The sequence below is a fragment of the Euprymna scolopes genome, chromosome 20, assembly GCF_053919585.1.
Source record: "Euprymna scolopes isolate OS-2025 chromosome 20, ASM5391958v1, whole genome shotgun sequence".
NCBI classification, from domain to species: Eukaryota; Metazoa; Mollusca; class Cephalopoda; order Sepiida; family Sepiolidae; genus Euprymna; species Euprymna scolopes.
The window spans coordinates 14295542-14309525 of NC_136501.1; positions in this window are offsets into that span (position 1 = coordinate 14295542).

The following is a 13984-nucleotide window of genomic DNA, read 5'->3' on the forward strand; positions in this document are numbered from 1 at the left end:
ATTTATATCTGTTCGTACTCCAGTGTCGATTCACACACACACAAATACGAAGTGCCTTAAATAAGTTTCCAGACTTTTTTTCATACGGGCACTTTTATTGTTAGTGAGCACATGAAACTTTATTCCCCTTTGAAGTAATCTCCTCCGTCTGCAATGCACTTGTTGTACCGTTCCAACAACTCCTGGAAGGCTCCATGGAAGTCCTCTTGTGTAAACATGTCAATGACTCAAATCATAATATCTTTCATCTCCTCAATTGTCATAACGACAGCCTCCAACGTTTTCCTTGAGCTTAGGGAATAACCAAAAGTTACACGGAGCAAGGTCTGGACTATAGGGAGGGTGAAGAACTGTTTTGATGTCCGTCTTGGTCAAATAGTCTGTGACAAGGATGGAGTTGTGGATTGGTGCATTCGTGCAAATCTTTCGAATCTTCAGTTCATCGCAAATAATTTTGTGTACAGTTCCCACACTGATATCAAACTATACACTTATTTTCTCTATAGACACACGACGGCCCTTATCCATGAAATTCTTTATTTGGCCAATCAACTTTGATGTTCTAATTTTCTTACTCTTCCCACACCTCTCATCATCCTTCACAGACTCCCTGCCTTCCTTGAATCACTTATGCCACTCAAAAACTGATGCTCGAATCATGCAAGGTGGTCCAAAAGCACTCTGAATAATTCCATACATTTCTGTGGCATTTTCTTCCAAGTTTAAAACAGAATTTTATTGCATATCGTTCTTGTAAAGTGTTCTCACGTCCATATTGCATTTTTGAAATTCACCAGATGTAATGATAAGGCTTTAGTAGGGTGTATTCCAATTCTTGTTGTAGCTATTCATGTGAATCTGAAATTATAAAACTTGGTCAATTATAAGATATATAGCAATAAAATACTGAATTTTCAAGAGTCTGCGACAATTTTAAATGCCTGTAAAAAAAAAAAAGTCTGGAAACTTATTTAAGGCACCTCATGCAAATTGTATTCGTTGTTCCATTTTTACTGCATACTTTTGATTTGTTTTTATTTTGAAAAAGAGATATACTCTCGAAATTATTAAAGACACTTTACCATCCCGATTATATTCAACAGTAAGTTCATATTTGGTGATTTACATGTGAAAGATTTTTGACAAATAAATCTATACACAAAGATTAATAATTCAAATGCGTCGGGTGGTCATGAGATTCGAACCAAGCCACGAAACCACTTTTTGCCCCATTTGCTAAGCTCAGGGTCATCAAACAATTACCAGGAGAATAAAGCGAATTAAGAACATTAAACACCGAATTCATGCAAATACATTAGACAATCTAGAGTATTTGAAAGAGTGAAAGTCCTGAACATTGCATAAATGCTGGTTGACTGCCTTTTATTGATTGACTAGCGGGGGTACCTGGCGTTGCTCGGGGTTTTAGAGGCGGGTGTGTGTGGGGGGAGGGAGAGGGTAAAATGATTACAAAACGAAGTAATAACCCTGTTTAAATATTATAAAAACAAAAAATGTTAAAACTTCTAAAAAAAAACAAAAAAAAAAATGAACGGTCCGGCGGTGCCCAGGTGTTTGAAAAACCAAGAAATGTTTGTTTTTTTTTTTGGGGGGGGGGATCGAACTCGAATCCTTCAGGCGAAAGCGAAAAAAATAAAAAACGTGATGAATTAACTAAAAAGTGAATATCAATCCCGCAGTCAAGTTTGTTTTGGCTTAGTTTTCCCAAGATGTTGGGTTGAAAACCAGCTCCCCATAAAAATAGGGGGGGGGGTCCATATGAAAGCAATTGTCTGATATAAGGTTTCCACCGCATTGATCAAAAGCTGATTACTTTCTGGACGTTCCGGCGTGAAAGCCATGAACACACCTTTTGAACTTAGTTTCACTTTATTTATACTAAAAAGCAGAATAAACAGGCGACACAGCAAAATAGCGTGATTTTTATAAAAGTCGATGTAAATAAATCTAGACACGACGCGCATTCCCAAATCCTATCTAAGGGGTATATAAACACTTCTAAGCGGTAGTACCCCCCCCCCCTGCGAGAATCACGGTGAAAAAACCTTTGCAAGACATACAAAAATATAGATTGATGATCAAAATAAAATTGAATAATTGTTAATCCATCCATAAATTTTTAATTTTGTGAAACTTTAAAAAAATTATTTAAAGTTTTTAAAATTATTTATGTTTTTATAAATTTCATTTTCTTATATATTGTTTTGCATATGTTTTTACTTTTTGTTGTTTTTTTCTGTCCCTCTCATGAACCCCCATATAATTTTTTTTTCCAATTTTAATCTAAAAACTTTATCATTTCTAATCTGAATGTTTTCAAAGTCGGTATTGTCTTTTTACCTCTGCATTTGTATAATGCTAGCATTTTCTCTTCCTCTGACGAGAAGCATTTAGCTTCAAAATGCCATGACCTAAAGAGGTTTCTCCTTTATTCTCCTTTCTGTAACCATTATGGGATTTGTTTGCTTTCCTACGAAAGCAAAATGTGACACGAGGTCGTTTTTAATGTGGGGGAAAACCAGCTCCCTAAAAAGAGGTATTCTGGCAGTTACGAAAATAAAAATTGCCTTAGTATAGAAGGGTTTCCCCTAAATTGATTAAGGACAAATTAATTAAGTGTAGCATAGAACAGATACGGTCTTTGCTAATCAAGCCAGAGATGGCTTGTGTTGCCGGGTTCGAATCTATCGACTGGTGTTAATCGTGACACCCTGCACTGAAGATTCCCGAAAGGATGAAACACTAGTGTCTGTAGGTATTAAATTATTATCATATATATATATATATATATATATATATATATATATATATATATATATATATATATATATAGTCATCCACACATAGTACTGTTTCGCTGTTTCACAGTGCGGCTAGACAGGCAACTACCTCAAGCCAGGATTGTACGACAGTCAAGGCTCCTAACCGTTACGCTATCGGTGGCTGCTGGGTGAGTCGTGAGTTTTAACGATGTTTTGACATCGTCCGAAATACCTAAGCTCGATTTGTTTACACAAAGAGCATCACTTATACGCTAATGGTATGAAACTTAAATCAAATACACATTACAATACTGATTAAAGGAATCCAATTTAAAATGAATTACAACAAACTTAGGCTTGAAGACCTACACTTGAATCTCAACCAGTATCTGTAATCCTATTGGCTTGATACACTTTATCTTCTTAACTTATTCTATTATTTGCTTTTCTTAACCGAGTAGACCTTTTTTATCGAGATAGGTTTGCTTTACCATTGAAAAATTATTTTTCAGCTTAATTTTATTGCGTTTTAAGCTGTTGTTTGTTTGTTTTTTCTAGCGATACTTATTAAATGAATTCAATTATTTATATGGAAGCGCATTTTTACCTAAATGCGAGTTGGGAATAATTTTCCCTTTGACCAGTTTGGTACCCCCAAATACACACACACACACACACACACACACACACACACACACACACACACACACACATACACACACACATATATATATATATATATATATATATATATATATATATAGAGAGAGAGAGAGAGAGAGAGAGAGAGAGAGAGAGAGAGAGAGAAAAATAAGCGAAGGACCAATGCCAAGAAGGAGGTGGAGGTCCGAGAAAGTTGGTTCTACGCTAAGGCGTCTTCAACTCGGTCAGCTTACGTTGTTACTGTGACGCGCTGACCCTTGGATATATATTGAACATACCTTGGGCCAGGTGCGGTGGGTCATTGGTGCACGCTACTTCATCGATAGACTTCTTAGGGCTGCTGACGTCGTCCGTGTTCGGCAGTGTTCCATGTCTGTCCAGTATTTTCTTCTGTTGCATCTTTCCATGTTACTATTTGTTTATCTTTTAGATAAAATTTTGTTTTAGTTATTGATTTGGAATTGTTTTTCTTTTCAGTTCATTGCCTTCATGCTACTGTGGAGTCGTGAACACCGTGTGTTTACTTATGACACTTACATGAAAAATGGTGAAGTATGAAAAACATGACTCACCCTGTATACATATAAAAGTGGTGGACGGATGTTTGTTTAAATAGACATTCGGACAGGTTATTTGCGGGCATCGCTTCCGTGGTCGAGTGGGAGAATTGTGGACTGTCAACACGACAGTTCTAGGTTCAATCCTTGGTTTGGAAGAGGTGCTAGTCTAGCAGCACAGATGAGTTGTGATACAACGAAACATACGAAACATGTATGCAATGACTACATATATATATATATATATATATATATATATATATATATATATATATAATGATAATACTTTGTCGTATCATGATTCTTCCGTGTGACTAAATGTAGGAAGTGTATCTATAATGAGGTTCAAAATTCAAACATCAGGTCGCTTCCAAACGTAATCATCACTGATAGGTGCCTTACTCTTATGGTAAAATTCTTCGTATTGACAGCAGAAGAGACTTTAACATTCTAATATTTTCTTTGTTTACATGTTTTTCACATTACCAGTAATTTAAGAGAACTCTATTCTTTACAGACGAGTTTTGCTTTAATCTAAAGGAAAACTGCCATTCCTCTACCAAAGCACTCAACCCATGAGTAGGGAGCATATCTAGACTTATAAAGGGAAGTCAGTAAGATTATCATAGTCAGACCCAAATAGCAATCAATCTGACATATCACTATTTGATTCAGGCTAGCCTATTTTTTCGTTACATTATTTTGATTCTAGAAAATGTCTAAATTTTAAGGTTTAAGCTTAAGGTGTCTTAACAGGAAAGTGAAATTCAGGGAATTTGCTGAATTTTTGTCGAATGGCTATGGATTAAATTTAATACAAATCTGAAATATTTGAATTTACAAAAAGAGATTGTGCTCATATTATATCTCCTAAAACCCTTTAAAATATTTCAAAATAAAGTAAATTAGGAAAATATTTACGAATTTATGTCTAATACCTATTGTTAAAATTTCACAAAAAGTAGGGGTATCTTAATTCATGTGAAAACCTTCCACCTCCTTTGCATAAAAGGAAATTAAAATAAATATAACCCATATTACAAACTCTTACACTTGGGAGCTGTGTTTCCAAATTAATAATGATCGGTTAATTAGTTTAGGGATGAATTTTGTGCATACAAATATCTAAGCATGTAGACACACACCTAAGTTTATATAAATTGAATTATGGTTGGGAAGTTAACATTTCTTTATTCTTATGTTCTTGTTTTATATCTCAAGTGGAACGATAAATCAATAAATCAATAAATCAGTTCGATTATTTTTGTCTTTTTCTGATATTTCTAATCACTTGATTGATGCAAAAGAAACACAAATCGGTGAAGATTTATGATGCATGTCAGACATGTTGGCCAAATTACACATCATTATTTAGTTTTATCAAAAAAATGCATATAAAATTACAGTAATTACATCATCATCATCATCATCATTGATTTAATGTCTGTTTTACATGCTGACATGCGCTTGGCGGCTTCCAAACTTTAACTTCCAAACTAAGCTATCTCTGGCCTGGTTTTTACGTACTCTCTTTCTTTGAGTCCATTTTTATTACTTTCAACCATGGATATTTTTCTGTGAACGGAACTTGCTACCTCAACTGTTCTACATTTACAAGAACCTTCATCCATTCTTTTGAACATGGCCATAGTGAAAAAAAAAAGTTAAAAGCCTAGAAAACTTGATAGGAATGAATAAAAATTATTTCCCTTCCACTGGGAGATTTTAAACGTATTTCAAAATAGATTTGCACAAACGGTTATCATTTCATTTGGATTGAACATACGAGCATTACTTCTGGATTAAGAAAAAAATTAAAAATTAAAATTTCATTAGTCTAATAGGATCTTTCTTGGACTGACTAAGGTCCGAAAAGATGAAGTGCAATATCAGAACAGATGTAACGAAGCGGTGAACCTTCTTGGTAACATAGCTCATATGGGTGTGTGTGAGAAAATCAGCAGCAGCCATAGGATAGCTGACTAGCAAAAATATTAGCTGTAACAGCAGCCGTTAAGGTATGTATACAAATTAGCAAGTGTGCACGCATGGACGTCACAGGAAGAAGAAAGAGAGATAAAGAAAAAAGCATGTGGTCGAGCAAGAAAAGAAAAGTGTGTGTCGAGAAGATTGATGTGTGAAGTTGAGTGCAAGAAAATGCTGGCTATGGCCTGCATCAGGTGGCGGGGACTGAGATTTTTAAAAAGCACATATAATATGACAGAGGTTGTAAAATGTGTGTTCGACAAGACTTTTGAAAGATAAGGAAATTAATTATGGTTGAAAGAACCGCAAAAAAATGTTTTTCATTTGCACTTTACACATACAGTACATTTTGCTCCTAGCTGAAAGGCCTAGATAGCCTGATAATAACTGGTAAGAATTATTTCCCTTCCATGGGAAAAAGATTATTAACGAAAATTTTGGGAGTGGCAAATCTTTACTCATTCGCCAACTATTATTTTTGTAATTCGGATAATTTTCAAACACGTATAGTAATTAAAAATGACTTAAAATTTTATCATCACTTACTTATAAAAGTAATATATTGTTAACATTTAAAGAGTGAACAATTGCATGTATGTACCATAGCACTGGTTTACACACACAGACCCAACACGTTGTAACAGAATACGTCGCAATGAACAGAGAACAAGTAATAACTCCACTCCATTTTTTTGTAACGAGGGCATTTATTTTTGGGTACTTTCTCAAATAAACCGTGATCGTGCTTCTTCTCTCTGATCTCTGTCCTCTTGAACGTCGTTTCGAACGTGCTCTCGCACATGTTCTTGAACATGCACTCAAATTCTTTTTACAGCCTTTATCTTACAGTGACGTCATTTCGCATTTCGTATGCACATGCACATGCACATACACATTCACATATACATACACATTCACATACACATGCACATACACACGCACATTCACATGCACATGCACATACACATTCACATACACATTCACATGCACATTCACATGCACATTCACATACAGATGCACATACACATTCACATGCACATTCACATGCACATACACATGCACATACACATTCACATACACATGTACATGCACATACACATTCACATGCATATTCACATGCACATACACATACACATGCACATTTACATACACATTCACATACACATTCACATACACATGCACATACACATACACATGCACATACACATACACATACACATTCACATACACATGTACATTCACATACACATTCACATACACATGCACATACACATTCACATGCACATTCACATGCTCATAGACATGCACATACACATTCACATACACATTCACATACACATTCACATACACATGTACATGCACATACACATTCACATGCACATTCACATACACATACACATTCACATACACATTCACATACACATGCACATACACATTCACATACACATGTACATGCACATACACGTTCACATGCACATTCACATACACATACACCTGCAAATACACATTCACATACACATGTACATGCACATACACATTCACATACACATTCACATGCACATTCACATTCACATACACATTCACATACACATTCACATACACATGTACATTCACATACACATTCACATTCACATTCACATTCACATGCACATTCACATGCACATACACATGCACATACACATTCACATACACATTCACATACACATGTACATGCACATACACATTCACATACACATTCACATGCACATTCACATGCACATTCACATTCACATACACATGTACATGCACATACACATTCACATACACATGCACATACGCATGCACATACACATTCACATACACATGTACATGATTATACACATTCATATACACATTCACATGCACATTCACATGCACATACATATACACATTCACATGCACATGCACATTCACATACATATGCATATGCATATGCATATGCACGTGTACATTCACATGCACATACACATACACATGCATATGCACATGCACGTGCACATTCACATGCACGTACACATACACATGCACATATACATACACATGCACATGCACATACACATGCACATACACATGCATACACGCATTTCTACTTTGCTGCATGTATGGCACAGTTCCGATTGGAAAACGTCAATGCAACTTTAAAGTGAATTCCACTGCCTGTTTTACAAGTATTTTATTGGAAGATGCTTCGACAAACTACAAGTTCTTGTGCCCTCCCTCGACAAACACGACAAGCAGCAAAATCCCACCCCTACACAGTAGAGATCCACAGATGTAAGAAAGCCCTCTGCTCTGATAATTTCTTTCACAGAACTGCTAGACTTTGGAATTCCCTTCCGGGTTCCTGCTTCCCGACTGTACTGACATGTAGAAGTTCAACATCTTGCTACTCAACTACAGACATCTTGCTACTCAACTCCCTACATCATATCCTTTCAATTATGTCCCAGATAGTAGCCCCTACATACAAGTGGCACTATGCCTTGTTTGGGGTAAAAATGCAATAACAAAAAAAAGATGTGTAGAACTTTAAATGTATTAAAAAAAGATTTAAACAAAAAAGGTTATCATTTCATTTTGGTTTAGAATACAAATCTCACTTCTGGTCAGTGCGGTTTCATGCAGCGAAGGACGTTAAGGGTTAATGGCAATATGATTCCGGTCTATAAAAGTTCAGCTGTGTGTGCGTATAGGAAAAGATTAGTAGGAGGACTGTCGTCTTGATGCTCAGTAAGACCATCAATTTGAATTACCGTTGTAGTCTCTATGTCCACAGTTGATTGTAGACAAGGAGACAAAGTGTTGGCCATCGATATAACTTACAAGAGTCCTTTCTGTCATGTTAGATGCATTGAGCGATATTCCTCGGCTGACTGTAATTAGCCTTTGAGGAGGCACTCTCTGCCATAAGCTGTAAGAGGCATAATCCATAATTTATGTTTTTACGCACACACACACACACACACACACACACACACACACACACACACACACACACACACACACACGGTCATACATAAAGATACACACACACACATGGCCATACATAAAGATACACACAATCCTCAACTTCCTTATACACACACACACATACACACACACTCACACACACATATACAGTGAAACAAAATATATGCACACACATCACCTCCGTTTAGTCTCGAAAGACAACGGATATCCCCTGCAAGGATGTCTGCAAATATGATTATGAAGAAAGGTTTGCACAATTGCCACCACCACCTCTCCTGAATCAGCACTGTCTTATTCCAGCGGTAAGGAGAAGTCCAGGATGATAAGCGGAGAGCACGTACAGCATTTGGAATTCCCAAATGGTCACCCATTTGAGTACTGACCAAGCTCAACGTTGCTTAACTTTGCTCATCTGACGGGAACTGGTGTGTTAAACGTGATAATATTGTATATGCACTCATAACAGTGTACAAAGACAAACACACACACACACACACACACACACACACACACACACATATATATATATTAATTTCATTTATACAAACATTAATGGCTACATATGTGCATACATGTTTCTGTAATCACCCACGTTGGGGGATTACGTCTTCAGGCCAAGAATTACCGTCGAAAGTCTATTATATATATATATATATATATATATATATATATATATATATATATATATATATATATATATATATAGACAGATACACACAGCAGCAAAGGAGATCGATGAATTCAGCACTATTGAAATTAATTCCATAGCAGTGTACAAAGACACACACACACACACACACACACACACACATATAGATATATAAAGACGGATACACACAGCAACAAAACAGATCTATGAATTCAGCACTATCAAAATGAATTCCTATAAATATGCCTTGTCATGGATAAAACAAAATAACGAACTACCGCTAGTGTAAAAAGCGATGCTCTTTGTGCAAATAGAGCTTAGGCGTTTGGACAATGTTTAAAAATTGTAATTTCGCATAACCATCTTAACATCAGCCAAAATAGCGTAACGGTGAGAAACGCTGTTACCTAGGCGGTCGTGTTTAAATTCTGGCTTGAGGTAGTTGCCGGGCTAGCTGCACTGATGAGTCGTGATACAGCTAAATAGTACTGTATGCAGATGACTATATATTTTTTTCGAATGCCTTGGCATAAAGAGTCCCTTCTATCCACCAACTAATCGATTGTATTCCCTTCATTCAATAGAATAAATCAACCAATCTATATCCACCAACATATACAGTTCCGTGTCTTCATTTCCCACTCCTATGGTTTTCATATATATATATATATATATATATATATATATATATATATATATATATATATATATATATATATATATATATATTTGTAAAGAAGTGAACCATGGCGGAAATTCAGTCGACTAAAATAAGATGGAAAACGGGGTGAGGAAAAAGAAAAAAAAATGGGGGAAGTTACATGTAAGAAATGTACAATTCAGTAAAATAAATAAGTCGATTAAAAACAAGATCGTTAAAATACACCCGAAGCGCTTTTCGTTCAGACTAACTTTTCAAGGGTATAAGTCTGAAAATTATTTTTTTAGAATATTTGGTAGTGGAATAGAGTAAGAGCGGGGGGGGGAGTTTAAAAAAAACTGTGACTACCCAAATAATTCTAATTGAAGCCGGAGGTCTCTCTGCTTGCACAAAGTAGGGGGGAAATGATGGCAAGTGCTTCGAGGACAGACAGGTGGAACTTTGTACGTCCTCGGTACAAAACAGAAAAACACTCCGGAGAGAAAGCAAAACCGCACTCCGTTTTATCGACCAAGTGTTGGCCGATGGACGATTCTATCAATTGAGACTTTCTGGTGGAAGGTTGATGGTCTTGGATGAAGCGGGGAACATGTTAGGCGATTCTGACCTGAAGATGCTGGGTCGTCTTGCCTATATAGACGGCACCACACCGACATTGAAATTTATAAATAATATTACTTGTTTGAGAGATAGGCAAGATATCCTTACGAAATGAGGGAAAGGCGGTTTTGTGGGAAAAAACAATACGGAGGGATAGAGCACCAAAATTAGAAGACACCAGAGAGGAAATCTTATCACCAATAAGTTGGCCTTCAGATCCAATCCAGGGTAACTTAAGGTATACCGGGAGTCTAGATGGACCATATTTTGGTAGCTCAGAAAAGGATTGAATTTCCTTATTAATAACTTTGTTAACTAATGGAGGCAGATATCCATTCATAATAAAAATCCTTTTAATGTTGTCAATTTCCACATCAATAAAAGGTGGGGAACAAATGACAAGTGCCCGATGGGTTAGGTTTCTAATAAGATTAAGTTTCCTGGTTGTGGGTGCAAAGGAATCCCAACTGAGATAAAGACCAGTGAAAGTGGGTTTTCTGTAAATAGATTTCATAAAGGAAAACCCACGTTTAGAAACTAACACATTAAGGAAAGGAAGGGAGTTATCTTTTTCCACCTCCATAGTAAATTTGAGAGAGGGTGTAAATTATTTAATAAGTGGAAAAAGGACACAGCTTCATCATGCGTAGCGAAACAAGAAAAAGTGTCGTCAACATAACGCATGTAAAATGCTGGTCTGGGGTACTTGTCAAACAACGTCTGTTCTAAAAAGCCCACAAAAATATTGGCCAAAGTTGGGCCAAGGGGAGATCTCATAGATATACCGTCGAACTGACGATACATCACATCGTTGGAACTAAAGGAAACAGACTTGGTAGCAAGTTCCATGAGTTCAACGAACACAGCCTCAGGAAAAGAGAGGAGGGGGCCAGGGCCTCTATAAAGAAAATCAGCACATATGTCAATGACCTCGTCAAGAGGGACATTGGTAAACAAATTGCTAATGTCAAAGGAGACCAAATAACAGTTGTTAGTGGTAAGAGGAAGCTCGTTGATAGTCGATGCGAAATGAAAAGAATCGGGTGTGCAATGTGTTGAATAAAAAGAACAGACTGGTTCAAGAATTAAAACCAGCAATTTAGCCATATTTGTCTCAATGGAGTAATTTTCAGACTTATACCCTTGAAAAGTTAGTCTGAACGAAAGCGCTTCGGGTGTATTTTAACGATCTTGTTTTTAATCGACTTATTTATTTTACTGAATTGTACATTTCTTACATGTAACTTCCTCCATTTTTTTCCTTTTCCTCACCCCGTTTTCCATCTTATTTTAGTCGACTGAATTTCCGCTATGGTTCACTTCTTTTTAATTATTCTAAAATTTTGCCAATCGAATAAAGATATATATAATATATATATATATATATATATATATATATATATATATATATATATAGTAAGTTATAAAATATATATAGTGATTAAGCTACACTGAATATTCTGCGTTTCATCCACTCTAGTATTCTTCAGGCTTATGCGTGAATTCTGTGGTTGTTTGTCGTTTTTATATGTGCATCTTCTATTGAAATTTTTGTTAGCCAATCAGCTTTCTAGTATCCACCGCGCCCTTCCTATCAGCCAATGAGAATGCATTTATCGGACAAAGTGTAGCTTAATCGCCAGATACATTTTATAACTTACTAACTAGCTCTACCTATGTATTGAGCACTTTTGAAGTAAATACTTAAAGTTTACGCATAAATCTATACTTTCGTATATTAATTTTATGTGAGTAAATCAAGTAGTTATATATATATATATATATATATATCTTTCTCTCTCTCTTAAATATATATATATATATATATATATATATATATATATATATATATATAAATGTAAAGTTGGTTCGTTCTAAAGAAATAAAACCATGTTTATACGTTACCAATTTATTTGAAATTTTCAGACAACCCATTTTTAGAGTCGAGGTATGTTTTTATGTTATTAAAATAAATTTACCTAATTAAAATTAAAATATTAAATAAAATAAATATATTTATTTATCGTTTCTGCGAATCTGTTCTGTTGATAAAACTGAACTTCTGGTTCGATTCATTTCACAGCCACGAATTGACGAAAGGTTTAATTTTCTGTTAACTCGATAAGTAAAAAAAAAAAAAAAAAAAAAAAAAAAAAAAAAACATATTTCATTTGTTTATCTTCCAAATTTTTTAATTTACACATCTTTTCTTTATTATATAAGGCCAAAAAAAAAGTTTGTTGCTTGCTTTTGAGTTTTTTTTTCTATATAAGATTACTCATGCAGAGAGTGATCCGTGCTGAAATAATGTTATTATTTAAAAAGTCATTCTTAACATGGGGAGGTAAGGATGTTTTGTACCTATTCTGTACTTTAACTTTACAATTGAATAAATAAAAAAAAAACATATCGTAAAACGTTATTTAAACGTGGAAATATGATTTAAAAAATAGCGCGGATCGCTCTCTGCATTAGCACCATTTTTATTTATTGTTGTTGTTTCACGAATTTTCGGCCAACTATTCCTCTGGCCTTCATGAAAAGAAGTCCTTTTATAAATGTTCAGTAACTTTTTCCTTTTATTATTCTTAAAGAGTAAAACTTTTCTTATTCATGAAAGGAGTTAAGCCTACGTAAATAAATAAATGTTTGTACACGTGACAAATTATCAATAAATGGTTTAGTTACTTTTTTTAAAAAATGTTTGTAAAAGTGCGAAAGGCGACGTTGTACAACCATTATTCCCATGCTTAATTTCTATACTTATAGGTTTTTGGAAATTTTTTTCACTGGATTATTATTGATTGGACACTAATTAAACAGATTATTAAAAAAAAAAAAAAATTTAAAAAAGAAATCATTATTTCGACATTTGAAAGTGGTGCTCACTTTTTAGTTACAACGTTCTGATAAATCAGTCACCCCACCCATTTTGTAAGCAATAAAAACGCGGTATATCAAAACCATAGAAAGTAAAAATAATGAGTCTCTACCGCATTTGTAAGTCAGAAATATATTTGTTTCTCAAAGAAAAAAAAATAGAGAGAACAGGACTTTTTTTTATTGTTTTCATGAAAATAAAGTTTCGAGATTTTTA